The 27355-nt window shown below is 40.9% G+C and overlaps 2 long non-coding RNA genes across 2 annotated transcripts; one reads left to right on the top strand and one right to left on the bottom strand.

The window, feature by feature from the left end:
* Positions 1-14112: 14112 nt before the first annotated feature.
* Positions 14113-15001, bottom strand: LOC134287984 (uncharacterized). The gene is made up of 2 exons (XR_009997669.1): positions 14580-15001; positions 14113-14491 (listed from the first exon to the last, which is right to left on the bottom strand). It is a non-coding gene; the product is annotated as an uncharacterized LOC134287984 (long non-coding RNA).
* A 5752-nt stretch (positions 15002-20753) lies between these two features.
* LOC134287983 (uncharacterized) lies at positions 20754-21641 on the top strand. The gene is made up of 2 exons (XR_009997668.1): positions 20754-20954; positions 21032-21641. It is a non-coding gene; the product is annotated as an uncharacterized LOC134287983 (long non-coding RNA).
* Positions 21642-27355: the final 5714 nt, after the last annotated feature.

The raw sequence follows: 27355 nt of genomic DNA, 5'->3' as shown, positions 1-27355 counted from the left end.
TACCTGGACAAATTCCTGGGGAACTCTCGTTGAAGTTCCCGAAGAATTCAAGGAGAATTTCCTGAGAAAATCCGAATGATATTGACGAGGGCCTTTAGAAAGTATTCCTGAACTACTTCTTGAGGATTTCCTGATGAATTCCTGCAAGAATTCCCTAAGAACATCTGGAGAAATTATTGAAACTGTTCTGGGGATCTCCTGGAGGAATCCTACGGAGAATTTCTGGAGAATTACCCTAGAAACTATGACTTCTTGTGGAACTCTTGTAAATATTCCCGTGGAACTCCCGAAGGAAGTTCCAGGAAAATCCTAGACGAGCTCTTAGGAAAATCTTTGAGAAAATCATGCGTAATTGCTGGAGTACCGTAATCCGGGGTCAAATTGATCACTTTAAAACAACTTTTGCGGATAACATCAATGGCAATTCAAATATTGCCAAAAGAATTTCTGTAAAACCAGTACCCAGTGGATCTCCATGGAACCATGTGACAGAATTTTATTCAACAAATTTAAACTTTAAGTTAAATAACTCCAAAATTCAAAAAAATTGGAAATGCCACTTTGGGGCGAAATTGATCAGTATACAAATAAGCATCGGTTGGAAAGAAAAATTTCCTTCTCCGCTTAATTTTGCTCTTCTAAAACCGAATAACGCGTTTAAAATCTTACAACTAATGAATTTATTACTAAAAATGCAAAATTAAATTTTTAAATTTCCCTCTAAACGCCTATAGGTAGGCAATTTCATTTGAAATAAGTGATGTCTATCACCATAAATTACTATTTAATAATAAAATGAACTTTTTTTTAACTATGTCTTGTTCTGATTAACTACATAACTTCCCAACCGAGACTCCACAAAAATGTTAAAACAGAGAATTTACGGGAAGTCCTATTAGCAATCGATTGTTTGGTAGCAATGATTTCAGCTAAATGAGATATACATTGCAAATTTCTTAAAAAAATAAGGCAATACTAACTTTTTTCTAAAAAAATAAAAGTCTACGCTCATCTCTAGACATTTACGAACCAGATGACGTAAAAAGTTTAAGATCATTATGATGCTTAAGAGTTCCTAGTATGGAATTACAATGTAGTACCCTAATGATCAATTTCACCCCGCTGATCAATTTGACCCCGGTTCACGGTACTTCTTGGGGAAATTCTATAATAATTTATGAAGAAATTTCCAGAGAAATCTTGATGAAATTGTAGGATAAAATGAAGGAATTTTTGGAAACATATAAAGAAATTCTCGTGGAATTCCTAGAAATATATCTGGAGAAGACATGAAAGGATTTCCGGGAAATTATTGGAAGAATTCCCAAGGAACTCCATGAAAATCCTGCAGTATTTTCGGGGAAGTCCTGGAGAAATTCTCGGAGACCTCCTAGGGGTATTCCTGGGGAAGTTTATGTGGAAATTTTGGAGGAATTTCAGGGTTATTCTAGAGGAATTCTCGGAAAATTCTTGGGAGTTATTGGAGAACTCCTTGCGACAGGAATTCATCCAGGGACTCTCCGGGATTACTCCAGGGATTCCTCCAGGGATTTTTTCAGTTATTAGACATGGGATTCCTGTAGGGGTTCCTACTGGGATTCCTTTGTTTACTCCTTCATAGATTCCTCCGCTTATTCCTTCAGGGACTCCTACAGGAATTTCCTCCGAGATGCCCTGCAGCAATACCTCCGGTTTTCATTCCTCCAGAAATGTCTTCAAATACTCCTCCAGGGGTTCCTTTACTCCAGGAATTCCATCAGAGATCTCTCCAGGGATTCTTCCAATAAAAATCCTGCAGGAATTTCTCCAGGGATTCATTCAAAGACTCCGCCTGGAATTCCTCCAGAAAGTCCTTCAAAAATTCCTCTGAAGAATACCATGCAGAACCCCAGGAGGAATTTCTGTAGGAATCCCTTGAGGAATCCCTGAAGAAATTGAAGGAGAAATCGCGGAATAAATCCCTGGAGGAATACATGGAGTATTTTAAGTGCTACAATAATGGTTAAGCACGCTGTAATGTTACTTTCGTACCTCACCACCCACTAAATGCAACTACATTAGTGGTCTAATAACTCTTAGCGCGTTCGGCACGATTCCATCATGCCGCTTATAGTGTTGCCACATATAATGCTTAGTCTGCTAAACCCAGTTATCCGGCTGTGGGGTATGGAAGCTCGAGCTTTAATCACCAATGCAGTTAAACATTACTCGATTTACAACAAGAGTGGTCCAAATATTCGATAATTGTTCGAACTGTGTTCTTAAAATGCTGCCTAAAATATACAAGCTTCCAATCCAAATGCATAATGATAGTTCAGTTTCGTTTTATTCAGGATACTTTCTTGAAGGCAGTAACAAAAACAAAAAGCAGTAATAGATCAAACCATTCCAAAATATTCATATTTTTTGTAATTCCCAAACTATTCCCAAACATCAGAATTTTCTGTTTCACAATAGAAAAAATTCCAAAACAATTGAATCAAATGTGGAACCACTCCACCAAAATCACTACACGAAACAATACGTTTACTGAGCATTTCCCTGTTTGAAACAATACGAAAACATAAGAATCTTCTGTATCACATAAGAAAAGCATCCTCAAACAATTGAACCTAATGTAAAATCACAGTTTAAAACAGCATACTCTCGGCTTATTTAACTGTTCAAAACAATACAAATACAAAAAAATCTTTTGTATATTTGAGACCATGTATGGGTATTACCAACATTTCATTTACATAAGAATCTTCTGTTTTGTTAAAAAACTAGTATGACAAAAAGTCATTTTTTGTATTGTTACGATACTTAACAACCTATACAATTCAATGTGAAATGCTCATTCACAATTGATTCTATTATTGGAAACGTTTGATTCTATTGTTTTTCTATTATTAGTTTAACTTTGAATTCTACTGTGAAAGCATGGTTTTCAATGGTACTGTTACATTGGAATCCTATGTTTTTCTATAGTATTTTTTTATCCGGGTCCCCACATGAGTGCGATTTCTTGGTATCGATTATCATTCCACGAAAAAAACAAATAAACAGATAAGCCCAAGCCGGATCTGCAATTTTGTGCCTTCGCAGGATTCTATATAAGCCAGCTGGATGTTCGCGAGCCATGACATACTTACCGGTTGCTCTGTTCTCCAAACACAGTCGAAACCATGGACACCGCAAACTGTCGTACCGGTAAGATTGTTATTATTTGCAGATGTTAGCTTGCTTGGCAGTTTGATTAGCTAACATTTCTGTTTTTTTTTTTTATTTCAGATTCTAGTGATGAGTTTTCCAATCATATTCGGGGCAAATACACACTACTTGGATCTGGTTTCGAGGGCTACGATGATGATGATTCGTTTATGAAGAACAAACCTAACTAAATTTCCTAAGAAAATTACAGACGACTGTAAAAATCGCGTTTTATAATTTGATGTTGATGATGTTTGTTTTATATGTACAGTTTCGACCCGCTTAGAGGGGAGAGGAAGATTATGAGAAGCAATGTAATAAGTATACACGGTAGAAAATCTGCTCACTGATATAAACTGATTGGCACTTGGATTCGCACTACTGTTCAATATATTCGATATCAATTGAATATCAGTTGGTAAAGAACATCCATTGCCTCTTCAATATAAATGGAACTTCAATTCTATTCGTTGTTGAGAATGTTTTGATTTCAAAACAAGAATAAAAAAAAGTAGGCCCGCACTCAGATTCGATACCAGCACCTTGAGAGTCATGATCATCTGTTCGACCACTACACTACTTAGCAACTGTTAGAGAAGTACGAATCAAAGCAGAACACTTTCTACCACCTGTCATCTATATTTGCCTCCATGCCCAAAGCAGTCATTACACGGTAAAAATTCTGCACGCTTGATTCAAGGGAAAAATCCTTCAACTATTCAACATCCCAATCAACATGATCAGAAATGCTTTTCCTTTCAATTCGCAATGCTGTTAGTGTTGATTTGAGAAACAAAACAAATCCACTAGAAAAATCAATGAGGCACGTTCGGTGTAGTACTAGATTTGTAGTAATGAGCTGAATTTATGCATGGTGAGAAGGTCAATTCTCCGTTTCTGCAATGAATTGGTGCAAAAAGCGTGGGTATTATGATTCCTTGCCTAATTTGATGCTGTTTGAACAAAACTTTGGACAACTATGTTATTTATGTTGCAAGAAATGGAGAAAACAACAACACTGTTGCCCAAAGTTTTCCTCAAACAGCATCAAATTGGACAAGGAATCATAATACCCTCGCTTTTTGCACCATTTCATTGCAGAATAGGAGAATGGGGCACGTTCGGTGTCGTACTAGATTTGTAGTAATGAGTTGAATTTTTGTATGGTGAGAAGGTCAATTCTCCATTTCTGCAATGAAATAGTGCAAAAAGCGTGGGTATTATGATTCCTTGCCTAATATAATACTGTTTGAGCAAAACTGGTCACTGGGTCACTGTGTTGTTGTTTTCTCCATTTAAACAACACGGTTATCCAAAGTTTTGCTCAAACAGCATTAAATTAGGCAAGAAATCATAATACCCACGCTTTTTGCACTATTTCATTGCAGAAACGGAGAACTGACCTTCTCACCATACAAAAATTCAGCTCATTACTACAATTCTAGTACTACACCAATCTGTCCTATTGAAAATCACTTCGATTTGCACTACTGGACAAAGCAGTACGATCCAGTGCTGAAAATTTCATTTCGTCATATCTAAATTCAATAACCTACAGCTCATTTTAGAGGCTGAACCTGAAAATATGGTATATGAAAAACTTGTGCGGCTAGACCAGTTCTGCAAGAAAGTCACGGAAAAACTGCTAGTTTTTGAATATTTAAGGTAAATGTCACGGGCTACCTTTGAAAAATGCCAAATGATATTCACCGTGAATATCATTTGCATTTTTCGAAGGTAGTCCGTGACATTTACCTTAAATATTCGAAAAATATCGTTTTTTCCGTGACTTTCTTGCAGAACTGGTCTAGCCGCACAAGTTTTTCATATACCATATTCTCAGGTTCAGCCTCTAAAATGAGCTGTAGGTGATTGAATTTAGATATGACGAAATGAATTTTTCAGCACTGGTACGATCCAAAGTGGAAAGCTGTTGATTTGATAATGACTGCTTTAGGCATGAAAGCAAATATAGATGACAGGTGGTACAGAACTAGCACATTACTAAATTCCACCCTCACACAGCAAGATTTCTTACATATAATACAATAACTTCACAGAGAACAGACGTCTATCTTCGATTTCTGCCTTGTGTAAAACTTTGTAACGGTCATATCAGAGTATGTGGTTATGCTTCCGTTGCGCGGCGCTAGCGTCCCATCACTTACATTGTTGTGTTGTCATTTTTGTTTCCAGTGCTCGCCGTTTTTGGCCGTTTGGCGCTCGTGTCGCTGTGTGGGCTAGTGTATTTTAACGATGAATACTGCCATCGTGTGGTCAAATCGACTTTATATGTGGGGCAGTCTCCGTTGGTGGCGTTGAGGTACACTTAAATCCTTTACACACGATTTCGACGTATTTTTGTTCGAGCTTAAATGTCTGTTCTCTGTGATAACTTGTAATACATAGCAAACACTCTATTTGCATGACATAAATCCACTCACACAACTAACGGCACAGAGAACAGACGTTCAAGCTCATGCAATGCGGTTGTGTAAAGCATTGCAACGGTTGTTTTGAAATAACTGGGAATGTGGTCATTACGCGGCGCTGTCACATTTCGAAAAGAGGTATTGTATTGTTGTTAAACTCACTTCTAATTTAAAGCGACGAAACAAATTATCAATGGGTTGCCCAAATGTTATTGTTGAATTAGTGAAATAATTATAAACATCTTGTTATTTGACCAAATACAGCACAGTCTCTGAGTAGGAAAATTTAAAGGTGCGCTAGTGAAATAATTCTTTAGTAAACGCCATCATAATGTCGAAACGAGTTTTAAGGTGGGAAAGTCACCGTCGATGCCGCTACTGAGCTTGTTTTTTTCTTTACACAAGATTTTCAAGCAGTTTTTTTCGAGCATGTTCGTCTGTTCTCTGTGCTTATACCTTTTTTCGTTGTTTTTAAATACATATCAATTTTATGCATAGTCGTATTATAACAATCAATACATGTATTTATTCCTGCATACACCAATGCATTTTGTTGCATTAGTAATGCAGAAAACTTTGGAAATCGATAGCTTTGAGAAGCTGCGAAATTGATTGAAGCGACAATTATTTTCCTATTTTCATCGGGATAGAGCATTGACGATTTTTTGTAACACTACATGCAAATACGAATCAATCAGTTCTATATTATATACAACTGTCTGCTTATGTAGGAAACTGATAATGTTATCAGAAAATAATGAGTAGATGATTTGCTTCGGTGTTCTGAAACATGTGCTCGTTGCAGGGGGATGACGAAGGGCCAGAATCATCAACTCAGCATTCGATTCAACATGGCGTCCAATGTTTTTGTTTTTATTGCTTAATTCATGGAAAAAATACGAGAAAAAAATGAAAAATCAACGAAAACAAATGTGCTCGGGCTGGGAGAGTTCACTGAAAGAAGTTGCTTTTTTTATCTGTACAGGGTGCGGCAGGAAAAAATGCGAAAAGCTCAAGGCACTATTACACGCTAAATGTGGGATATGTATGACTATTTTTTCATGACAGTGTATCAGTCAATGTCTATATTCTAGCAATGAAAAATAAAAATGAACATGTTTGATGTTTAACATGTGATAATGTAGGCCTAATAAGCGGATATCAATAAACTGCGCGCCCAATGGTCATTAACCTTCGCGTACCCAACGTCTATTTCGGATGATTTTCGAATCTTGAATCAGCTATGAAAAAGGCATTTCTCAACCGATTTTTTTGAAGTCAATTGCATTCGCTCCAGGTTTATCCAAATTGTAAAGGACTACCATACGGAACCGGTTCACCCATCCGTTCCGGAGTTATTCCAGATTCCGTTGGGGTCATGACCGACCGGAAAATGACACATTAATGCATTTTACTCTGAACCTATAGTTATTTTGCAAATTTGCACATATTATACGCCAGGAATACAGAAACTGTATAACTGCAAGGAACCATTGACTCGAAATGACACAATCAAGTAGTCTTATGAACCGGATATGTCCCGGGTGCCCCCAGGGATGCCCAGAGTGGCCATTCTAGCAACATTGTCAGAATCATTCATGCGGCACCTCGAACTTCATGATTTGTCGAAACATGAAGGCAAATAGTCCTTCCACGCTCCTAAGACCCCTCGGGAACGGCCTGGCCACATCCGGAATGTTCCGGGTGCCCCCCTGGGATGTGACAAAAGTGGCCATTTCCACAATGGTATCAAAACCAACCGTGCGACCCCTCTAACTTCATGATTTGTTGAAACCTAAAGGAAAATAGCCCTTTTAGGCCCTTATGGCCACTTTGGACCGGTCTGGCCATACCCGGAATGTTCCGGATGCCCTCAGAGAAGTGGTCATTTCTCAAACATTGTCAAAATCAGCCGTGTGACACCTCAAAGTTCATGATTTGTCGAAACATGAAGGATAATAGTCCTTTTAGGCTCCGATGACACCTTAGAGTGGTTCTGGCCACACCCGAAATATTCCGGATGTCCCCAAGAAAGTGACCGAATTGGCCATTTCCGCAACGTTGGTCAAACCAATCGTGCGGCACCTCAAACTTCATGATTTGTCAAAACGTGAAGAAAAATAGTCCTTCTAAGCTCTTATGACCCTTCGGGAACGACCTGGCCATACCCGGAATGTTCCGGGTGTCCAGGGATGTGAAAAAAGTGACCATTTCCACAACGTTGTCAAAATCAACTGTGCGACACCTCTAACTTCATGATTTGTTGAAACATAAAGGAAAATAGTCCTTCGAGGCCCTTATGGCCACTTGGGACAGGTCTGGCCATACCCGGAATGTTCCGGATGTCCTCAGGGAAGTGGTCATTTCTCAAACATAGTCAAAATCAGTCGTGTGGCACCTCAAACTTCAGGATTTGTCGGAACGTGAAGGATAACAGTCAATTTAGGTTCACATGACCCCTTAGAGTGGTTTTGGCCAGACGCAACATATTTCGGATGCCCCATGGAAAGTGGTCAAAATGGTCATTTTCACAACGTTGATCAAAACAACCGTGCGAAACCTCAAACTTAATGATTTGTCGAAACGTGAAGGAAAATAGCTATTCTAGACTCCCAAGATCCCTTGGAAACAACCTCGCCACACCGGATATGTCCCAAAACATAAAAGAACATAGTGAGTCTTGATCCCTTGATTGTTAGAAATGTCCTGTATGCCCCGTGAGGAAATGGTCGAAGATAACATTATTAGGGTCTGTCCATAAACTACGTAGACTTGGAGGTGGGACGTGGGGGGTCTGGCCAAAGTCTAGGCACAGAGAACAGACATTTAAGCTCGAACAAAAATACGTCGAAATCGTGTGTAAAGGATTTAAGTGTACCTCAACGCCACCAACGGAGACTGCCCCACATATAAAGTCGATTTGACCCCACGATGGCAGTGTTCATAGTTAAAATACACTAGCCCACAAAGCGACACGAGCGCCAAACGGCCAAAAACGGCGAGCACTGGAAACAAAAATGACAACACAACAATGTAAGTGATGGGACGCTAGCGCCACGCAACGGGAGCATAACCACATACTCTGAAATGACCGTTACAAAGCTTTACACAAGGCAAAAAGCAGAGATAGACGTCTGTTCTCTGTGGTCTAGGGTCCATCAAAAATTCGAAAATTTTGTATGGACGAAAGTCTACGATAGGTAGGGGGATCTGAGATTGCCAAAATTTAGTCTACGTAGTTTAAGGACAGCGCCTTACCACAACGTGCCGAAATCAATCTTGCGACATCTCCAAGTGCATGATGCTATGAGAATAATCATCCTGAAGACCTTAGACTATTTGACGCCAAAGCCGAATGTGGTTTTGGTTTGTAATAAGTTGAAAGGTGGTGTCGCATGTAAACGCAGAATCGAATGCATATTTTCTGCATCAGCCAACCCTAATTACTACCGCAACGTTAAAACCAGAAAGCGTAAATTTCTGGACTGACTTGCAAAAGAGTTGGCCGTTGAACACGCAAAACAACGGTAAAAACCTTTCGGTTTGTCAAGCAATGTAATTGATAAAAAAACTCACATATCTAAAAAGTTATGAGGAAATGTGTGGTAACTATCATTCGTTGACAAAGACTTTTTTTCGAGTAACGAAAACTTGTCCAATTGTTATATAGCGCATTTAGTTCACCACTGCACTATCGCACTAGTTTTCACGAGTGTGAAAACGTAAATAAAAGTACACGATTGCAACAAATCAACTCGGTGTCTTCAGAGCACTTATTCAGTATAGATCGTAGAAATAGTGCGCCGAAGACAACAAATTGATTTGATGAAATCACGCATTTTTATTTATGTTTTCGCACTTATGAAGGCTGAGTGCGCAGTCCAGTGGTGAACTAAATGCGGTATGAGTGTTCAAACATTACATGCAAACCCATTCTTATACTGCTAATTTGATGTTGTGCCAACTTTATAAGGGTTTACAAGAGAGGGTTTTGCATCCTGATTTCAGATACGTATCCGATCCGAAAGGTTTTTTTTTCTGATGCCGATCACAGGATGTGAAAATTCATTCTAAATGTTTATCATGTCTCAAAGCAATTTGTAAAGAACATGGAACAAGCGGAATTATGCAAACATTTTGTTGCAAATGCTGGACTAGTGAAGAAAAATGAATGTTGCAAACGGTTGAAATATAAAAATTTAAAAGTTTAACAATTAACGTTATTTTTGAAGTTATGTTATTTACCCGGCATCCTGAATATAACCAAAGTTCAGACCATGCATGTTCAAATACAACATTCTATTCATGTCTGTAAAATCTTATACATATCTAATTTTGCGATTGATGCTCTCGACATTGTAATCATCACCATTTTTGTGAATTCTTCGAAGCATATTCTATGCAACCAGATTGATCCCAAATGCTCATTGCTCTCAATCTTCTTTATTCCATTTTATTTTTCGAAAAAACTACAGCACTGTTAAGATGGCATCTCGAACATTTCGGGTTAAGTTTCAAATGATTGAAGTTCTCCAGAATGAATAATTCATCGAATTATGAAAATCACACGGTTGATTTTGATAACGTTGTTGAAATGGCGGATTTGGTCAACTCCCTGACAGCCATGGTAGGTATGACCGTTCAGAAGGAGCATGGGAGCCTGGAAGTACTATTTTCCTTCTCGTTTCAGAAAATCTTGAAGTTTGAGGTGTAGTACGATTGATTTGACCAAAGTTGTGGGAGTGAGGACATCCGAAACATTTCGGGTGTATCCAGGACATCATGGGATCCTAGAAGAATCCTTCATGTTTCGACATATCATGAAATTTGAGCATTTTGACAACTTTCCTGGAGGCATCCGGACCGGAACATTCCTGGTGTGGCCAGAACTACTCTAAGGGGTCATGGAAACCTAAATGGACTGTTATCCTTTACGTTTCGACAAATCATGAAGTTCGAAGTGTCACAAGGCTGATGTTGACAATGTTTGAGAAATGACTTCTTTCCTGAGGGCATCCGGAACATTCCGAGTATGGCCAGACCGGTCCCAAGTGACCATAAGGGCCTAGAAGGACTATTTTCCTTTATGTTTCAACAAATCATGAAGTTAGAGGTGTCGCACGGTTGATTTTGACAACGTTGTGGAAATGGTCACTTTTTTCACATCCCTGGACACCCGGAACATTCCGGGTATGGCCAGGTCGTTCCCGAAGGGTCATAAGAGCTTAGAAGGACTATTTTTCTTCACGTTTTGACAAATCATGAAGTTTGAGGTGCCGCACGATTGGTTTGACCAACGTTGCGGAAATGGCCAATTCGGCCACTTTCTTGGGTACATCCGGAATATTTCGGGTGTGGCCAGAACCACTCTAAGGGGTCATGGGAGCCTAAAAGGACTATTGTCCTTCATGTTTCGACAAATCATGAACTTTGAGGTGTCACACGGCTGATTTTGACTATGTTTGAGAAATGACCACTTCCCTGAGGGCATCCGGAACATTCCGGGTATGGCCAGACCGGTCCCAAGTGGCCATAAGGGCCTAGAAGGGCTATTTTCCTTTAGGTTTCAACAAATCATGAAGTTAGAGGGGTCGCACGGTTGGTTTTGATACCATTGTGGAAATGGCCACTTTTGTCACATCCCAGGGGGTACCCGGAACATTCCGGATGTGGCCAGGACGTTTCCGAGGGGTCTTAGGAGCGTGGAAGGACTATTTGCCTTCATGTTTCGACAAATCATGAAGTTCGAGGTGCCGCATGAATGAATCTGACAATGTTGCTAGAATGGCCACTTTGGCCACATCCCTGGGGGCGCCCGGGACATATCCGGTTCATAAGACTGCTTGATTGTGTCATTTCTAGTCAATGGTTCCTTGCATTTATACAGTTTCTGTATTCCTGGCGTATAATATGTGCAAATTTGCAAAATAACTATAGGTTCAGAGTAAAATGCATTAATGTGTCATTTTCCGGTCGGTCATGACCCCAACGGAATCTGGAATAAGGTACCCCGGGGCAAGTGAGAATCGGGGGCAAGTGAGACCTATAGCTAGTATTTTTTATTATTTATTTTTAAGACTAACATTCTTCATGGAAAACATAGGTTTCACACCTACGGATACTTTGAATACAAAAAATGTTATTGTTTCAACCATAAAGAAACCATATACGTATTGTTGTTCATATGTAATTTTCAATTCACTAGGTAAGATTGACGTGCTCTACTACATTCGTCGTTTAAAAATAGATTTATTATTCTACAAATTCCTTTTTTGTTTCAGGATAGTATTTGGAGTTCATGCAAATGATTTCAAGCGAAAAAGCTGTATTTTATTTTTATTTATTACTTTTAGTTTACTGTTCTCTCTTGCCCCAGTGCATTTCGCTATCTGGGGCAAGTGGGACCTATGAGAATAAACATAGCCAATTTTATGGGTTCATCTCGCCTTGTCCAACCTAAGATGAAATTAGCACGAAAGTCAATTAAAATTGACGAGTTAAGTAATCTACTGTTGAATTATACTTTATTACCTCTATTTAGATGATGAAATTCTTGTTAAAAATGATAAAACCTTGGGTAAAACAAAAAAAAATCAAAAGCATGTATTTTTAATGTTTTTTTTCTAAATATCTTCCATTTTTTTCACTTAACGCTGCATAATGCATTCTTCTGAGCATTCGGGAATCGTCAATAAAAAATTAAAATAGGGACATGGTCTTTTCAAAATTCATGATTAAAACACATTATTCAATGATCGTAAGATTATGTAAGGGAGAAGACATTACTGAAAATCTCGAAACCCCAGATTTACTATTGGTGAGAATCATTAACTATATAATATAGAGACCAAGTTTCGAAATCTTTTGTCTCTTCACTTTACGGCGCTTTTTGTATAAAAAAATCAATTTATTTTGCATGAGCTGCTAGAGTTGATTCAATATCCCCCAGCGATTTGTTATGTGTTACGTAATTTATGCATGATACCATAAACCTCTTCTTATTTTAATCTCGTAACATGGTCATTCATATAAGAGATTTATGATTTATGTTACCTCATTTGTTGCGACTTATATTAAGCCCTTTGAACAAAAACTCTGAATAGGTCCCACTTGCCCCGTGAAACGCAGTAAATGAAGATCTGCTACACTTTTCATTATATACATAATATATGGAATGTAAAAATTTTGAAACAGTTTTAATGCACGTTAAAAAGTACGAATATACCAACAACGTCTTTTGGCTCCATTGGAATTATCAAAGAATTTGTGTTCTGAAACTTTTGGCATGACAAAACCAAATTAGCATTTTTTTAGGTCCCACTTGCCCCGGGGTACCTTAACTCCGGAACGGATGGGTGAACCGGTTCCGTATGGTAGTCCTTGACAATTGGGACAAACCTGGAGCGAATGCATTTGACTTCAAAAAAAATCGGTTGAGAAATGCCTTTTTCATAGCTGATTCAAGATTCGAAAATCATCCGAAATAGACGTTGGGTACGCGAAGGTTAAACAAAATGACTATAACAGTAACTTTCTTAAGGAAGCAATTTTCCAAGGAATTTCCTAACAATTCATAGGGGAATTTTCAAGGAGTCCCTGAGGAGCTCCTGAAAAAGTTGATGACAAACTCCTGAAAAAAATTCCCGAGGAACATCTGGAGAAAATTCCGAGGAATTCATGTAGAACTTCCCGACGAATTCCTGGAAGAGTTTTCGAGGAACTCCTGTTGGAATTCCCGAGGAACTCTTAAAATATATCAAGGAACACCTAAAGGAACTCTCGAAGAACTACTGAAGTAATTTTCGAGGAACTCCTGGATAAATTCCCTTGGAACTCCAGAATGAATTCCTGAGAAACTTCTAGTGGAATTCCTGAAGAAATTCTGGTAGAATTCTTGAGGAACTTCTGGGAGAATTTCCAAGGAACTCTTGGAGGAAAGGAATTCCCGAGGAACTTCAAAAGGAGGTCCCAAGGATCTCTAAAAGAATTCACGAGGAGCTCCTTGGAGGAATTCCCGAAGAACTCGTGGAGAAATTTCCAATGAACTCTGGAAGAATTCCCGAGTAACTCCTGGAGGAATCTCAAAAAACTGCAGGAGAAATTCCCGAGGAATACATCAAGGAATTTTCTGGGAACTCCTGGAAGGATTCCCGAGAAACAGTTGAGACTCACTGAGACTTACAAATTGCTCAATCGACCCAGTGGCTAAGCCAAGACTCCCGGATAACTAGCTCAGCAGCATGAGACCCCTAGAGCTGGGTCTACAGGGTCGGCATGCTACTGGGTAATTCGGAGGGACTACGCGGAACAACGGGTGCTGAAACTGTGGAATTCTTAATGATTGGTGGATTGAAAGAGTGTTTTACAAAGTCTATGTGGGATTTATTGAATTTAATATTGAGGTTGGGTGTTTGAACTTTATTGGGCTATTGCTACTAATATGGGCTAGTTTGTGGTAAGGATAGTTGTTCTGGTACGTACCGGGGCGTTGCTGGACGTTGGCGAGCGCTCGCTGCTGCAGGTGAGGTTTGCTTCGGCGGTGGTGAGTCGGAAGATGGCGACTTGGTGGCTTGGTCTTCGCGCACCTGAATGGCGGCGGCGCCTCTTGATTGGGTCAAAGGCAATGGCGGATGGCTACGGAGGTAGCCTGGGGGTCTACGGCGTTCCCTTCGTTGACGCAATCGACGGGCCACGGACGAGACCGTATTGGCCACGCCGAGAAGGGTTCTCCTGGACTTTTAGGACTTCACGGTCCGAGATTTCTCTCACTACGGCGGTTACGGAGCCTGAGAGGAGGTCCTTGACGGTTAGACCAATATCAACGAAATCGTTGGTTTGGCCGAACGTGCACAGTTGGCTGGGGCAATCTAAAGATTATAGAATCCAAACAAAGGTCCTGAGGACCAAGGCATGTTTAACTAACGGCCTTCCGAAATAGCATCCACAATCTGTTACCTGGCTGAACTATTGGCCTCGCACTGTGGTTCACTTCAGGATTGCACACGGCACTTTAGGCACTATAGGCACAATTTGAACTTGGCTCAACTGTCTTGCACAAACGCCGATTTACTTCTGATCAATGGCCGACTCCCCAAAATTCAATCTAGCCAATCCATTCATTTTCCGTTTGTTCCATCCTCCCTTCATTTTCCTTCCTTGTTGAATATCACCACCCATCCATTTTCAATCCTTTTTCCTTATTACCACAGTTGATTTATTCTGCCCTTTTAAGCCCGTTGATCTAATACATTTAACACAAACTATACAATATCTATCTAATCCTACAAACCCAACATGAAACACAATCTATAAAAACACTACAGTTCCTTATCAAATGCACAAATTAAAAATAATATTGGGATAATTGTAACTAAACGGTTACACAGTTGGAGAAATTTCTGAGGAATTTTCGTAGGATTTCTCGAGAAACTTCTGGAAGAATTTCTGAGGAAGTCCTAGAGGAGCTCCCTGAGGAATTCCCGAGGAACTCTTAAAATATTTCTCGAGGAACTTCTGAAGAAATTCCCGAGGAACTCCCGGAGAAATTTCCTTGGAACTCCAGAATAAATTCCCGAGGCTCTCTTGAAAAAGAAATCGGCAAACTTCTGGAAGATTTCCCAAGAAACTGAAAGAATTCCTGAGGTACTCCAGGTGAAATATCCGAGTAGCACCTAGAAGAATTCCTGAGAAACTTTTGTAGGTATTCCTGATGAAATCCTGAAGAAATTCCCATGGAACTTCTAGAGAGTTTCTCGAGGGACTACTGGAGAAATCTTAAAAGGCTTGGACAAATCATCGGACAAGTCTGCGGAAAATATTGGATGAAGCTCTGTTCAAAATTCAAACTAAGTTCTGGGCAGGATTTCCGAAAAAAACAACCTTGAAAATATTCTAGAAGCAACCTCTGTTTTTTGAGATTTTTGATAAATTAGAGAATACCCAGTTGAATTCCCAGAGGAATTTTGTTGATGAAAATTTTATTTTCTATAATCAATTCTAGATTGAGTTTAAATAAGGGTGAAATAACATGAGAGAGTTCTCTTCATCGACTCTCTCTTCTTCAAATTAAAGTGACAAGATGCAAGTATGGCTGCACTTTTCAATGTCTTCACAGAACTTCAAATGTCTTCAATTTGAAGACATGTCTTCACACCTGGCATCCCTGCTTCTAGGTCGCGTCACAGTTTTTTCACTTTTTATCTAAAATTTAAAATCAGCCCACGCTTGCTGCGATTGCGATTGGGTCGTTGCTACGGCAACAACGGCAGCCCGCTCACGTGGCAACGACGGTTGGCTCGAAATCGATCACCTGCGGTGCCCGAGTAAAGTGTATGAATGCTTAGCAAATTTTGTTCGCAACACAGTGCTTCTCGTTTTTTATGTTTTTTTTATCAGTACTCTGGAAAAACTGTTCAATTGCTCTTATCTACACAAGAGTTCTGGTGGTCCAAGTCCTCTTTATTCAATGTGGTCTTTGATTAACAACTTGTTCATCATTTCATTTCATTTATTTAGTTAACATCAAATTCATGATAGTACTGAATCAACAATTTGCCGCCATAATACTCGATTTGCAGCTGCAGCTCTCCAACGTCGGTCACGCCCAACACTCGCCAGATCACGCTCCACCTGGTCCGCCCATCGTGCTCTCTGCGCTCCACGCCTTCTTGTACCAACCGGATGGTTAGCAAACACCAACTTTGCAGGGTTGTTGTCCGGCATTCTTGCAACATGCCCTGCCCACCGTGTCCTTCCGGCTTTGGCCACCTTCTGGATGCTGGGTTCGCCGTAAAGTGCAGCGAGCTCGTGGTTAATCCTTCTCCGCCACACCGTTCTCCTGCACGCCGCCGAAGATCGTCCTTAGCACCCGTCGCTCGAAAACTCCGAGTGCTTGCTGGTCCTCCTCGAGCATCGTCCATGTCTCGTGTCCGTAGAGAACCACCGGTCTTATTAACGTCATGTACATGGTACATTTGGTGCGGGGGTGAATCTTTTTTGACCGCAGTTTCTTCTGGAGCCCATAGTAGGCACGACTTCCACTGATGATGCGCCTTCGTATTTCACGGCTCACGTTATTGTCAGCCGTTAGCAAGGAACCGAGGTAGACGAATTCTGCTACCACCTCGAAAGTATCCCCGTCTATCGTAACATTGCTGCCAAGGCTTGTCCTGTCTCGCTCAGCCCCACCTACCAGCATGTACTTTGTCTTAGCCGCATTCACCACCAGTCCGACCTTTGCTGCTTCACGTTTCAGGCGGGTGTACTGTTCTGCCACCGTTCCAAATGTTCTAGCAATAATATCCATGTCATCCGCAAAACAGACAAATTGGCTGGATTTCGTGAAGATCGTACCCCGGCTGTTGAGCCCGGCTCGTCGCATAACACCTTCCAGGGCGATGTTGAATAGTAGGCAGGAAAGTCCATCACCTTGTCGTAGTCCCCGTCGAGATTCAAATGAACTGGATAGTTCACCCGAAATCCTTACGCTGTTCTGCACACCGTCCATCAGTCTAGTCAGCTTCCCGGGAAAGCTGTTCTCGTCCATAATTTTCCATAGCTCTGTGCGGTCGATACTGTCGTATGCCGCTTTGAAGTCGATGAACAGGTGATGCGTTGGGACCTGGTATTCACGGCATTTCTGGAGGATTTGCCGTACGGTGAAGATCTGGTCCGTTGTCGACCGGCCGTCGATGAAACCGGCTTGGTAACTTCCCACGAACTCATTTACTTTAGGTGAGAGACGACGGAAGATGATCTGGGATAGCACTTTGTAGGCGGCGTTTAAAATGGTGATCGCTCGAAAGTTCTCACACATTAACTTGTCGCCTTTCTTGTGGATGGGACAGATTATCCCTTCCTTCCACTCCTCCGGTAGCTGTTCGGTTTCCCAGATCTTGACTACTAACTGTTGCAGACAGGTGGCCAACTTTTCCGGGCCCATCTTGATGAGTTCTGCTGCGATACCGTCCTTACCAGCCGCTTTGTTGTTTTTGAGCTGGTGGATGGCATCCTTAACTTCCCTCAGCGTGGGAGTTGGTTCGTTCCCGTCCTCTGCTGCACCAACATAGTCATTTCCTCCGCTGCCTTGGTCCTCCGTGCCTACATTCTCTTCGCCATTCAGGTGCTCGTCGAAGTGCTGCTTCCACCTTTCGATCACCTCACGTTTGTCCGTCAGGAGGCTCCCATCCTTATCCCTGCAGATTTCGGCTTGCGGCACGTAGCCTTTGCGTGATGCGTTGACCTTCTGATAGAACTTCCGTGTTTCCTGTGAACGGCACAGCAGTTCCATTTCCTCGCACTCCGCTTCTTCCAGGCAGCGCTTTTTCTCCCGGAAGAGACGGGTCTGCTGCTTCCGCTTCTGTCTGTATCGCTCCACATTCTGTCGGGTTCCATGCTGCAGCATTACCGCCCGCGCTGCATCCTTCTCCTCCAGAATCGCTCTGCACTCCTCGTCGAACCAATCGTTTCGTCGACTCCGTTCTACATACCCGATAGTGCTCTCGGCTGCGTTGTTGATGGCTGCTTTGACTGTACTCCAGCAGTCCTCTAGAGGGGCCACATCGAGCACACCCTCGTCCGGCAACGCTGCCTCGAGATTCTGCGCGTATGCGGTGGCGACATCCGGTTGCTTCAGTCGCTCTAGATTGTACCGGGGCGGCCGCCGGTACTGTACATTGTTAATAACGGAGAGTTTTGGGCGCAGTTTAACCATCACCAGGTAGTGATCAGAGTCGATATTAGCGCCACGATAGGTCCTGACGTCGATAATGTCGGAGAAGTGCCGTCCATCAATCAGAACGTGGTCGATTTGCGATTCCGTTTGTTGTGGTGATCTCCAGGTGTAACGATACGGGAGGCTGTGCTGGAAGAAGGTGCTACGAATGGCCATGTTCTTGGAGGCGGCGAAATCGATGAGGCGTAGGCCATTTTCGTTCGTCAGCTGGTGGGCGCTGAACTTTCCAATTGTCGGTCTGACTTCCTCCTCCTGGCCTACCTGAGCGTTTAAATCCCCTATGATGATCTTGACGTCGTGGTTTGGGCAGCTGTCGTACTCGCGTTCGAGCTGCGCGTAAAATGCGTCTTTGTCATCATCAGTGCTTCCGGAGTGAGGGCTGTGCACGTTTATTATGCTGATGTTGAAGAATCGGCCCTTGATCCTCAACCTGCACATTCTTTCGTCGATCGGCCACCAACCGATCACGCGCCTCTGCATGTCGCCCATCACTATAAAAGCTGTTCCCAGCTCACGTGTGTTGCCGCAACTCTGGTAGATGGTATGATTACCTCTAAACGTTCGCACCATAGATCCTGTCCAACACACCTCCTGCAGCGCTACGATTCCGAACCCGCGGTCCTTCAGTATATCGGCGAGTATGCGGGTGCTCCCGATGAAGTTGAGAGATCTGCAGTTCCACGTACCGAGCTTCCAATCGCAAGTCCCTTTTCGTCGCTGTGGTCGTCGCCATTGGTATCGGTTCGCATTCTTCTCTTGTTGATTTTCCGGTGCTAGTCTTTTTTACGGCTGGCTCGCAGGGCCTGACACCAACCCACTAACCCAGGGAGCTGGGCTTACCTTCCCGGAAGCTACGGGTTCTGCATTGGCATTTCCTCCAACTACAGTGCTAAATAGCTAGGCTCGAGCGCCAGTCTTCGCCGGGGGTGGTGTTTTTAATGGGCGCCCAGGAGAAACTTGTTCATCAAATACGTCAAAAAAAAAGGGAAAATTCATTACATGTTTATTTATTTCAAGTTACAAAACACATTACGTAATGGCTCAGATGTAGACTACGATAAAAAAAAAAAAAAAAAAAAAAAAAAAAAAAAAAAAAAAAAAGAAGAAATTGTTCATCAAATACGTCAAAAAAAGGGAAAATTCATTACATGTTTATTTATTTCAAGTTACAAAACACATTACGTAATGGCTCAGATGTAGACTACGATAAAAAAAATTGTTCTTGGGTTGATTTTAACGATTGTGCAACGATGCCATTGGCACCGGTTTCCCTCTATTCAATTTGCTGGCATGGATGCTGTAAGATAAATGCTAGCCAATCCAGGGGTGATGGTTTAGGTCGCGTCCAGTGACAATGTGTATAAGCTAGATGACTCTATTAAATCATAATAGATACACGTCATAGGGAGCGTGGCGCATTATATGAAAGGACATTCCAGCCTTGAAGTCGGCATTTCATGTACGTATGTTGCATCACCGAGGACTTTACGAAGCAAGCATTAAGGAATTTACCACAGTAGGCTCGCTGATACTCGTGGGCTGTAAAAAGTGTTACCAGGAGTCTCTTGGATATGACTTGGAAAATTCGAAGGAAAAACCACTGTGCGCACGACGGTTGCTATGAAAATTGGACATCTTGACGTTTCGTGGGCGAGATTGAAACTTCTTTAGCTTGTCACGACCCAACAAATATTTTAGCTGTACAAGAGTGGAACAAACTAGGGTCTTGTACCATTTGGGCAGGTGTACCTATTTTGGGCACTTGTCGCTATAACTAAGTCAATTTCAAACCGATTGATTTGAGATTTTGTCCAGAGTTAGGCACGTACAGTATCTAACTCTGTACAAAAATTCAAATCAATAGGTTTGAAATTGACTTAGTTATAGCGGTAAGTGTCCAAAATAGGTACACCTGCCCAAATAGTATAATACCCTACTCTTAAGCGAACTTTAGCTTTAGAAACTGTTATTCAGCTAGTTCTGTTACTTGGGGCAACCCACCACTGGGTTTGTTTTGTAAAAAAAAACATGCATTTTTACTTTACAGTACTTTATAGAACATAATTTGTGATTGGCCCTCTACTGTCAGATCGGTGTAACTCACTGAAAACTATTTACACAAATGTCAAATCACGGTTTTCTTTGGTACATCCGGGGTCTTGGATTTTGTCTATAGTCAAATCAAACTGGTTGAAAAAAAAACAGTGCAGCAGTAACCCCTTTGAGCTGCCGTGATTCAGCCTAGGGTAAATATTCTCAAAGTCTGCTATTCTCAAACTCTTGGCAGATGCTTTTGCTGTTATCGGCCTGTGATGCAATTCATGGTAGATTATCCACAAAATAGGTACGTTATGCCACTACTGATGTGTATGGAGCCGCTCCCCACATGAGTGCGATTTCTCGGTATCGAACGATTATCATTTTGCAGAAACAAAAAAAAAACAGATAAGCCCAAACCGGATCTGCATTTTTGTGCCAAATTCTATATAAGCCTGACACTGACACTAGCTGTTCGCGAGCCATCACATACTTACAGGGTTGTTTCTGTTGTCCGAAAACAGTCGTCGTAACCATGGATACCGCAAACTGTCGTACCGGTAAGATTGCTTTGATTTGCAGACTTCGTTGCCGTTTCCCTAGCTTATGTTTGTTTATTTTTTTTTTCTTATTTTAGATTTTAATGATGTATCTTCTGTTCATGGTTGGGACAATGACACACTACACGAACTAGATGATAGTTCTCTAACAAGTTCCCAAGGAGAAAGCATCATTACGGGAATTACACGGACTAGTATTAGAGATCAAAAAATTCCCACTCGTAGCGTCCCATATCCTGACTACGACGATGACGACGATGACGACGACGATGACGATGATGACGATGATGATGATGACGATGATGATGATGATTATTAGTGGCTTATTAGTGTTAAATTGAAATGTTTCCTATGCGTTTTAGGATAGAGATTTGTATTGTTCTAGATGGAGAAACGTGTTTGTTGTGAATCAAAATTAAACATCAACAGAAACTTGTGTTAAAAATCAAACTCAACTGATTTTCTTAAGAAAATTACAGACGATTATAAACCTCTGGGACATTCAGAGTCGTCCAAACTGTTCTATAATGAAGTCCTTCAAATCTACAAAAAAAAATGTGTTTTCGCCATAAATAATAGCATAGCATAATCTGCTGAGATCCGTGAAGCTCTTTACATCTCAAATGTCATTTAGAGACACTATGGGAGTGTTCCAGGTCTGCCAATAAAAATACTGTAGAACTCCAATGGCGCTGTGGTCACTTTTCTCATTTAATTATTTTAATAACTTTAATTGCAATTATTTACTATTTTCAAGTGGCCATCCTGTAGAGGACCTTTTGTTTTGGTAAACAAATTTAACTTGACACTTCTAGTACCGCTGTTGAAGCTGTAAGGGCGTGGCAAACTAGATGTTAGTCACACGAACTGTCGCGGCATTGGACTTCTGTGACTAGTTATAGTTATTCTACTGGTCTGCCATACTTACAAACTTTGAGTTCAGAACTTCAGGTCTACTCTCGTAGCATCAGTTATATCTGCCATACTGAGTAACGTTTCATAATCAATCGCGGTGACTGGACCAACCAGAAGTCTAATTTATATTATTACTAGCTGTCCCGGCAAACGTTGTCTTGCCAAGCTGTGGTGGTTTGACAACTGTTGAGCTCATAACGTCATAGCACTCTAGATTGGTCTCATTTCGTTCGTGTTGATTTCCTTCCCAGCTCATGAAAAATCAATTTTTTATTAATTTTCTTACATTTTTAGTTCATTTTCCTAACTTTTATTACATATAAACACAGCCACCATGAATACGAATCGAACCATGCAAGAGTCATGCCGATAGGTTCATTCGTTCTTGAGTTTTGTTGCCTCAAAGGAACATCAAACTCATTTTTATATATATAGATGAACCTTTGGGATATTGAGAATCGTCCAAACTATCCTGAAGTTCAGCTCTTGATAGTTACAGTAGTTATTCTCACAATAAACTTTAAACTGTAATCTGTAATCCCCCTGGCATATCATGAGTCATTTCAAGATAGTTTTGAGATATTCCAGATCAACAACACTACTCCGGAGACCATAGCTTCAGGTTTACACTTTTGATAATCCACTGTACTTACCATAGTAGTTAGAGGAACAATAAGCATTGATATATATTTTTGGGATATTTTGGATTCCTTACTGCTATGAAGCCTAATTGATAAAAACAACCACTGTAACTTCAGAAGACTTACTGGACCAAATAGATTACAAATTGTAGCTTTGTATAATGAAAGAAGAAGTTACCGATACATCCGTAGACTTGAAGATCTAAACTCAAGAACAATTTGGATGACCTAGGATATCTCGGCTGATACTGTCTATTAACCTATCAGAAGACTTACTGGACATGATAGATTACAAATCGTAGCTTTGTTTAATGAAAGAAGTTACAGTTACGCCCGTAGACTTAAGGATCTAAACTCAAGAACAATTTGTATGACCTACGATATCTCGACTGATCTGATACTGTCTATTAACCTTTCAGAAGACTTACTGGACATGATAGATTGCAAATCGTAGCTTTGTGCAATAGAAAAAGTTACCGTTACACCCGTAGACTTTAGGATCTAAACTCAAGAATAATTTGGATGACCTAGGATATCCAGAAAAAAATATTTTGCATAATATTATATCGTTTTCATGCTATTAACCTTCAAAACTACAGTAAAACGTAGCAAAAAAACTCTATGATAACGCTTGGAAAAATTCCGGCATCAAAGAAGTTTCGGAAAAATAACTAAAGGTACAGTAAAATTTCTGAAAGAATCGCTGAAGAAAGGTGCTTATTAATCCAAAGCAATCGCTGTGGGAAAATCTGTAGGAAGTTCTGGAGAGACCTCAGGAATTTCTAGAAGAATATCTTGAGAATTACTTCTAGAAGAATCTCTAGAGGAATTTCTGGTGAAATATCTGAGAAAATCCCAGCATATATGAAGAACTCCTGTAGAGGATTCTCCCAGAATCGGGGAGAGGATTCTACCAGAATCCTGAAGGTGATTTTCCCAGAATTCTAGAGAGGATTATCCAACAAAGCTCATAAGGGAATTTTCTGAGGTACTCCTGCAGATTTTTCCGGAAAAACTTCTGTAGAAATGGAAATATCTACGTAGGATCTACTGGGAAAAAAGTTCTGAGGTACTCCGAAAGTCGCGAAGAAAATCTCTGAGTATTTCCCGGAGGGAACTCCTAGAATATCTCCCGGATAAGTTTCCGAGGAAACTCCTGAAGCAATTTCTGATACTGAAAACCATAGTTGAATATTTGACAAACCTGTGGAGAAACTCCCCGGGAACATGCCGGCTATTCCTAGTGAAGTTTCTGGAAGATTTTTTGTTGGGATTACTGAAGGAATTTCCATTGGAATCCCTGAAAACCCCTGGTGAAACCTCTATAAAAATAGGTATTTCTAGAGGAATTCCCATCGAAACTAATGGAAAAATACCTGGCAAAACTCTTGGAAGAATACTGCGTGGAATTTCTAAAAACACTCCTGGACGAACTACGGAAAGAATCTCCGAAGGAACTTCCGGAAGAATAATCAGAGGAACTTCTAGATCAAATAGCGTATGATCTTATGGATAAGATTCACTGGAAACTTCTTGAAGATTCCCGGAGCAACTCCACTGTGGACTGTTTTTTTTTTGTCGCCATGAGACAGAATTTCTTACAAATGTAAGGGTGTGGTCATCCGGACGCACTGTGGACTGGTTTTTCTGTTGCCGTGAGACAGAATTTCTTACAAAAGTAAGGGTGCGGTTATCTGGACACGCTGTGGACTGTTTTTACTATCGCCATGAGACAGAGTTTCTTACAAAAAAAGTGTGGTCATCCGAGCGCGCTGAGGGCTGGTTTTCTGTCGTCATTAGACAGAATTTCTTACAAAAATAAGGGTGCGGTCATCCGGACGCGCTTTGGACTATTTTTTACTGTCGCCATGAGACAGAGTTTCTTTCAAAAGTAAGGGTGCGGTCATCCGGACATGCTGTGGACTATTTTTACGGTCGCCATGACACAAAGTGTTTTACAAAAATAAGGTTTAGATCATCCAGACGCACTGTGGACTGGTTTTTCTGTTGCCGTGAGACAAAATTTCTTACAAAAGTAAGGATGTGGTCATCCGGACGCACTGTGTACTGTTTTTTTTTCTGTCGCCATGAGACAGAGTTTTTTACAAAAGTAAGGGTGCGGTCATCCGGACGAGCTGTGGACTGTTTTTACTATCGCCATGAGAAAGAGTTTCTTACAAAAATAAGGGTGCGATCATCCAGACGCGCTGTGGACTGGTTTTCTGTCGCCATGAGACAGAATTTCTTGCAAAAGTAGGGGTGCGGTCATCCGGACGCGCTGTGGACTGTTTTATTTGTCGCCATGAGACAGATTTTTTTACAAAAGTAAGGGTGCGGTCATTCGGATGCGTTGTGGACTGTTTTTTTTTGTCGCCATGAGACATTCATTCGGAGGCGCTTTGGACTGTTTTTACTGTCGCCATGAGACAGAGTTTCTTACAAAAGTAAGGGTGCGGTCATCCGGACGCACTGTGGACTGTTTTTTTTTTGTCGCCATGAGACAGAGTTTCGTACAGTAAGGGTGCGGTCATTCGGGCGCGCTGTGGACTGGTTTTCTGTCGCCATGAGGCAGAATTTCTTACAAAAGTAAGGGTGCGGTAATTCGGGCGCGCTGTGGACGGTTTTAACTGTCGCCATGAGACAGAGTTTCTTACAAAAGTAAGGGTACGGTCATCCGGAAGCGCTGTGGACTGTTTTTACTGTGGCCATGAGACAAAGTTTCTTACAAAAGTAAGAGTGCGGTCATCCGGACGCGCTGTGGACTGTTGTTGCTGTCGACATGAGACAGATTTTTTTACAATAATAAGGGTACGGTCATCCAGACGTGCTGAGGACTGTTTTACTATCGCCATGAGACAGAGTTTCTTACAGAAGTAAGGGTGCGGTCATCCGGACGCGCTGTGGACCTCCTGTTTTCTGCCGCCATGAGACAAAGTTTCTTACAAAAGTAAGAGTGCGGTCATCCAGACGCGCTGTGGACTGGTTTTCTGTCGCCATGAGGCAGAGGTTTTTACAAAACTAAGGGTGTGGTCATCCGGACGCACTGTGGACTGGTTTTCTCTGTCGCCATGAGATAGAATGTCTTACAAAAGTAAGGGTGCGGTCATCCGGACACGCTGTGGACTGTTTTTTTTTTGTCGCCATGAGACAGAATTTCTTACAAAAGTAAGGGTGTGGTCATCCGGACGCACTATGGACTGGTTTTTCTGTTGCCGTGAGACAGAATTCCTTACGTTTAGAAATTCATTCGAAATTTCCTGCAGTTCCTCCAGTAAATCTTCTTTCCTTTTGAAAATTCTTTCAAAATGTCATTTTGAAATTCTCCCAGAAATTCCTTTAGGAAATATTCCAGAATTTTCGAATCGTAAATTTTTTTGCTTATTTATTTTTTTGAAAGTTTCTCCAGGACTGTTGAAAAAGATCATATGGAAATTCTTTTGGAAGTTTCCAAACAAAAAGTTTCCCTTCAAGTGTAGAATGTGCAGTAGTTCAAAAACACAGAAATAAAAATATTGAAAAAAAAGTTCTCCTGCAACTCCTTCGACAATTCTTCTGGAAGTTCCTCTTGAATATCTACAGTAAACTTCTCCGGAAATTTTCACGGATGCTCCGGAATTTATCTGAAATTTCCAGAAGTCCCTCCAGTAAATCTACTAAAGGCCTTTTGAGGATTCCTTCGAAATGTCATCCCAAAAGTTTCTTCAGAAATTCTTTTGTTTTTCTCCCTAATTCAAAAGTTTCTCCGGGAACTGTTGCACAAGATCCTCCGGAAAGTTTAAGGTTTTTACGAAGTATCCCGATACCAAAAAAATTGAAAGAGTTTTTGAAGAAACTCGCGAAAGAATTCCTGGAAAACCTTCTGTCTTTTGACTCAAGGGGAATTCTTTAAGCGAGAATGAATTTCGAAAGGGATCTCTGGGAGGAATTTTTGGCGAAACTTCCAAGCTATTCATGGCAAAGTATTGGAAAAAAAATGGGCGGAACTCCAGAATAAATTCTCATAGATAGCCTTGATGAAAGCACAGACAAACAGACATATTACTTAGAAGAAAATTACTTCAAAAACATCGTTTTGCATCTCACTAGCACCCTCTATAATGCTCAGTCCGAAGCATTCATTTGCAGGTGTTGTTTCCCTCGGCTCGATGTAACAATTTTGCAGGTGACGAATCCCCCGTGGCGTCATCCATTCAAAAAACATGAATGAAGGTTCATGACTGAGTCATTTTATGTAAACATTGATCGGCGTCGCGTTCATTTCTCTTCAAAATTAAGAGGTGATGCTGGTACAGCAGCGCCACCATGACACATACGAGCACAGTCCGAACCACACTTTATTTTCAAAATGACCGTTAAATCGTGCGAAGAATTCGATTTGAGTAGTATGTCTGTTTGTCTGTGATGAAAGTATTGACAAAAACTCCATTTTCCTAATGAAATTGCCGGAGGAATTCTCAAAGAATTATAACGACAGGACTTTCCAAATAAGTTTTCAATAGAAATAATAAATCAATTTTTAAAGGAGTTTCCGAAAGAATTTCCCGAAGAAAGTGTTTGCAAAGCAGTTGTCGAAGAAATTCTCAAAGAAAATGTCAAAGTAATTGCCGGTAGCATTCTCAAAATAATTGCCGAAAAAAACCCAAAGGCTTTCCAATCGTGATAGGGAGAGATCGAATTCAAGGACCAATTTGTAATGTACACTAGATTGAAAAATCATCCGTAAGTAGGAAAAACCACAGAGAACAGACGTCTATCTTTGCTTTCTGCCTTGTGTAAAACTTTGTAACGGTCATTTCAGAGTATGTGGTTATGCTCCCGTTGCGCGGCGCTAGCGTCCCATCACTT

This window comes from Aedes albopictus, chromosome 1 (assembly GCF_035046485.1).
Source record: "Aedes albopictus strain Foshan chromosome 1, AalbF5, whole genome shotgun sequence".
Classification (NCBI taxonomy): Eukaryota; Metazoa; Arthropoda; class Insecta; order Diptera; family Culicidae; genus Aedes; species Aedes albopictus.
Note: the sequence above shows the minus strand (reverse complement) of the source record. Positions and strands in the feature narration are given on the sequence as shown.